The sequence below is a fragment of the Cyrtonyx montezumae genome, unplaced genomic scaffold (assembly GCF_038088225.1).
Source record: "Cyrtonyx montezumae isolate F1298 unplaced genomic scaffold, pur_monq_1.0 scaffold_20, whole genome shotgun sequence".
NCBI classification, from domain to species: domain Eukaryota; kingdom Metazoa; phylum Chordata; class Aves; order Galliformes; family Odontophoridae; genus Cyrtonyx; species Cyrtonyx montezumae.
The window spans coordinates 6,190,006-6,196,005 of NW_027071937.1; positions in this window are offsets into that span (position 1 = coordinate 6,190,006).

Here is a 6,000-nt window from a genome sequence, read left to right on the forward strand (position 1 = left end):
CCATTACTGCTGCTGTGTGAGCAGTGCTCATCATCCTGCGTAGTTCTATCTATCAGGTGATTACTCTAAAAATACCTTATCTGCCACGGTTAAAAATAATTTCTTTCTTTCTATTTATTGACCTCCCTCCTTACCTGCATGACCTCCCATTCCCAAACATCTCTCAAGTACTTAAAAATAACACTCTTTCTTCCTTCCCAGACTAATTTGATTAGCTCTCCTAACTGGGTGCATACAGAAAATGAGGACCTATGAGAGGAGCCATGTGTTTGCTCTTCAGCATGGCACTCCATCTCGTCCCCCCCTCACAGGAGTGAGCCCAGCTCCTTGCACACTGTCCTCTGCAAGAGCCAGCCCTCCAGTGTAGTTTGGACAGTGCCTTCCCAGACACTGCTTAACTGCCACCTCTTATGGATTGAAGTGGGACAGCAATAAGAAGCAACCTTGAAGTCACTGAAGAAAATAAGCCTCATAGCACAGCCACTTCATACTCACATATCCCTAAGCCATCATATATTTTCATTATAAACATTAACTTATGTAAGAGAGAATGTGCTTGTGGGAGTCTGCAGAGGTAGGCACGGAAGGACCAGGCTCTGAGCAACGTGGTGGAGCTACGGGTGCCACTGTTCATTGCAGGGAGTTGGACCAGATGGTTTTTAAGGGTCCCCTTCAACTCACTTCTATAATTTTATGCCTCTATGATGTGCAGGTTGTCTGTCCTGCTTTGATTTGGGAGGAAGATTTAGAATTGGACCATTCAACCTATGCAAGAGACATGGTATTATTTGGCAGGTGATAGTAAGAAATGCAGGAGGGAAAAATATCAAGCAGAATAGATACAGATGCACTTCATTTAATTTAGTACTTTCATGCTCCTCACTTTATGATTGGGGACGCAGAGAACAGCAGCCACTCAATGCTGCAAGCACAGCTTTTTATAAGGGCTTTGCAGTACCTTTAGCTCTATTAACACTTGCTGTATTCTACTCCCTGGCTTAATTATTCATCTTATACCCAAAAGTGCAGCTATGATTAAACTGAAGAGCAGTTAGGCATTTTCGAATGGAAGTGATGCTGCAGCACTGGAGAGAGGCTTCTTTCAAGGGTACGATTTTGTCCCTCTCACTCTGCCCACATCTCCTCTCTACTGAGCCTTGCCCCTGTGTTCCTCCCCTGCTCAGCCTTTAAAGCATCTCTCCTGGTTTCCTTCTCCCCCCCCCCCCCCCCCACGTGTTTACATCCTTTGGCTCTCTTGTGCCATCACCTTCCCCCTCTGTTGATTTGCCTCTGCAACTGAATTTTCTCTGTTGCTCTCTCTGCAGGTTTGGATGAAAGCCCACTGAAGACAATCAGAATTTTTTCTTACAGATTTCTGGAAGGCATTGTTGAAAGGAAGCAATAGTAGGGATAACATAACTTAGCTTTCTGTCTAGGGTTTGGGGATGGGCTAAGTGACTTCTACTTATCCTTCCAATAGGCTTTCGTTTCTCTGACTCTATGAAACCTGAGAAATCCATCTCAGCACCATTTTGAAGGACAAAGATCTGCCAGTTCCAGAAGGAAACACAAAAGCAGTCCTTTGAAAGGGTCATCTACTGAGAAGTAAACTTTCTTTCAAACATCACTCTGAATTTTGAAAGTAGCTCAAGACCAATTTGGGTAACAGTAAAGTTGGTTAATTTCTGCCAAAAACTTAGGCTTTCAGTTGAAGCTAGTCATTTAAGCCATAGAAAGAGAAGCTGATGCCTTTGGAGGATGAATCATGCCACCCACTTTTAGGCACTGCACGTTGGAAGAGGTGACTCACCCCCTGGAGATGCCTCCCTTTCTCTCCTCAGCCTGTACATGAAACCTGGATCACTGGCTTAGACATCTCAAATTTTAAATGGCTAAAACTAGGTACAAGTAATCTTTCCTGAAGAAGATACAGATATCAGCATGCCTCCCAGAACAGCACTAGGATGAACATCGCACCACTGTTGCTCTATTTGTAGGATGCTCGGGGCAGGTGAAAGCCTTGCTGAGCAGCAGTGGGTCAGGGCAGGTTTAGGCTAGATCTGACTTGAGCTCTCATGGGAGACAGCAGCCTTGTTTTCTGTTTCCTGCTTGATGAGCTATAATGCAATGGAAAATACAGCAATAATAGCAGTTTAACAAAGTCCTAGGCTACAGCAAGTGAGGACAAGCTTAAACACAGCAACTACAGACACAAAAACAAAGAAAGAAGATTTGGTTACCTGTGGAAGGCCTCTGGTAGGCAGGGATGTCCAGCAAAAAATGTTAGCATCCACTGCCAACCCTTAAATGAGTTCTGGGAAGGGGTGGATCCTGGCTCCACTCCTTTCAGTCACTCAGGTGCACTGCATACACCTGATCTCCTCTGGGCTGGCCATGCCTTCCTGCCAGGTGCTCAATCACTGCTTTGAGCTCATACTTAGCATTTCTGCTACAATGCTATATGGCATGGAGCACTCGGAGCCTTCAATGTCTTCAAAAACCCTTTCCCTTCTGTTCTCCACTATGCTGCTTGGACCCTGCACACATGGGCTGTGATGTCTTCTTTCCATCCTGAGTTCATTAACTCTATTCCAGCATCTCCAGCAAGTTAGGCCTGGTGTCTCTGACACTACATCCCAAGATCCTATGAGCAGATGGGAAGTGAAAACAGCACTCAGCAGCATTTCCCAGATGTGCCTGCAGCTGGGCTGGCTGTGCCCATCCCTGCTGCGTTGGCCTGGAAGCACAGTCCAGCACTTGGCGATATTCCTGGAGCACATCCAATTCTCTGATGACAGAGCGTGAGAGCAGCGTTCACATTTTCCATTTCCAGAAAGCCATGTGACAGAAAAGAAGTCAGGACTTGTACTTGCTCTTTCACGCTCAGAGTTTCTCCCTTGCATTCTGTTGAGGGCTGCATCAGTACATTCATTTATAAAACTGACCTGAAGACAAATGTGCACAAGCTTTCTTGCCTTCCCATTGCTATCTTGGAGGCAAGGCTCCAGTTTTTAGCCATATGACACAGTGAGATAAGCCTTACAATAAAAAGCAAACAATACAAGACCAGCCCCGGGCCTCCAAGTCGCGATCTCCGTTTGTTCAGCGTTTTCCCAGAAGGTTGTTGGAGATACCTGTGGGTAAGGCTGAACGCAGAGAGTCAACTTTGCAGAAGCAAAGAGCACAGCATTCTGGGTTATTAAACCATTTGTCTTACAGCCCTGGGGAAAATGAGTTTGCTACAGAAAGTTACTAATGGACCGAGTTTCCTCATCTCAAGCTTTCTTTGCATTTTGAAGCATGCCCAGCTTGGCACCATTGTAAGCATGAGCACCAACTTGTGTTGAGAAGAGAGCAGAGACCGAGAAATGCAAAAAAGGGATGTGTCAGAAAAGCTATTTTTGAAACTGTCTCTGGCTCTTGACTGCATTATCTCCAGATCTCCCCTTGACTCTATTTTTTTATCGTTCATGGTAGGTTGAAGGCGTTTTTTATCGCGGTGTTAAAAGAACATTGCAAATTCATCAAGAATTTCCTTCATAATTAACAAAACAGAAACAAAACCAGAGTTGAGACTGTCAAAAAAATCATTCTAGGAGTAAACTATATTCTCTGTGGCATGGTAATACAATATGCTGTTAAATTCTTTCACTCAGAAGGGAATAAAGGATATTTGAGCATAAATGCATTATCCACAATCCACAATAGCACAGCCTATCCCCCTGTGGATAATGCTATTAGTGCTACATTTCAAATTAAAAAGCATATGCTCTTCTTCTTTCAAAAACAAGGGAGTGTTGCCCACTTCCTTCGCTTGACTAAAAACAAAAGCTTTTAAAGTGATAAAACAGCATTCATTTGATAAAAACAACCATCTGCACCTGATTTAGCTAAGTGTTGGCTTTTAATGACAAATTGCTGGTTGGGAAAAATTAAATGGAAGCACAAAGGTTGACTTGATTTGACCACGAACTGGTTTCTACTGTCCTCACCAGTCCTACCCCTAATTCTGATGCCAAGTTGTGACCTTAAATAACAAATTTCAATCAAGAGCTCTTCAAATCATGTTACTTATAATCCCACAAACAATCAAGCTCCCAGGCTCACCTCCTCTCTTCTCAACCTATTAGTCTGCATTAGTTAAAGTGGGTTGCTTATTTTTATATCTTCAGAATAATTTGGAAAGACACCAAGGTCTTAATGTACCAGATTTCCATAACGCAACGTGATATTAACAAACATCAAACTCCATCAATGATCTGTGCAGCAGGCATCCTTAAAGCATGTAATTAAAGTAACAGAAGATAACATCAGCCACACACACAAAAAAAAAATTAAAAGAATAAGAAAAAAGAAAGTGGAGGAGGGAACACAACTGCAGATTTGTGAAGAGGCCACACTGAAGTCACTCCTTTGAGGTCGGGATGTGGCAGCAACATGGGAACAGGGAAACTGTTATACTACACCAAACTAAGAGGGATGTAATTTTTCATGGATCAAACTCAGAACGACAGCAGCTGGCACAGCCAGAATGGAAGATGGATGGTGGAGAAACAAGGTGCTCCTTTAGGAATAGTTACAGAGACTTACAGTCCTCCAATGTTATAAGTATTCCTTGGATTTTTTCATTCAATGGGCAGCAACACCTGGCTACTAAGAGTACTTTTCCTCAGTACACCTCGAAGGCTTTGCCAAGGAAATCAGCGTTGGGTTCTGCACGCATTAAAGTCACCTGGTGTTTTTCCTATGCCATTCTGCTAGGCATCCCCAAACAGGTGGATGTGTCATGCTGGAACAGGAAGGGTACTGACAAAACAATCAGTCCAGAAGCCAAAATCGTCACTATTTTCTCTTTGTGCTTTCAAGTATCACCCAGTCCTCCACCTACTGGGCTACTTCCACATAGGCTTGGAGGGAAGTGGAAAAAGTACTTTCTTTACAAAATGTTCCCAAAGGCTGTGAGAAGTGTCGGTGGCTGTGCACACCACACCACCCAATCTCTTCTCACTGGTGGATGGCTCGATATTTTCGTGCCGGGAAATGCGGTTTGTGCATGTGTCTGCTGTTCCTGTTTCTAGCATAGCTGAGTACATCCATACACAACAGAACATGTATATTTAGCTGTTTAAAATATATATATATATATAAATCCCAGCACATCATGATAGCAAGTTTATTTCCCACTGGAACATTCCACCCATTTGGGCAAAACTTTCTCCATTCTTAGACAGTAATAGAGAAACCCAAATATATATTTTAACATCAGAGAGGAGAGATGACAAAGCGCTTTTCAAACGCATAAGTAACTTTGGGGTAATAAAACCTCTTCTCCCTATTCTCAACCCCCAGTGCCAGGCAGAAAAGTAAACCAATTTGTCACTGCTGCTCCCCAATGCCAGGATAAAAGTGTGTGCTGTTCCCACTCCTTTGCCAGAGGTCACTGGATGCAATGTCTCAAAGACTGTCTGAAGGAAAACAAGTGAGTAGAAACATAACAAATTGCAAGGAGGAAGCTCTGTCGTGACTGGGATGAAGGTGGATGGGAATGATATCTTCTGGGGAAGGCAGAAAAAAAAAAAACAAAAAAGATGTGCATGTATCATCCAGCACAAGACTACTTTAATCACTCTGTGAGGGGATGGCTGCTTTCAAGGACAAATGGATAATACATGTTTCGCTAGCGCCGATAGTGAGATAGTGAGTATCTTTGAATGTACTGATACAGCAATTAAGTGAACCAGTGTCCTTGGGCAGCTGCTGAGGTTTAGGAAAAGTGGAGTTTCAGACAGCGCTTCAAGTCTTCCCTCTGTGCAGTGGGGATGCATAGACAACATGCTACCATGAATGCTGGCAAGAGCAGAATACCTTCTGGGGACATCATTCCCTTCTCCAGTGCTGGGGACATCATTCCCTCCTCCAGCTCCATGACCTTTTGTACCCATGAGCTGCTGCACATCGTGACAATTGAGCCATAAAATGTGTACCTGGGCTCGCTTTCCT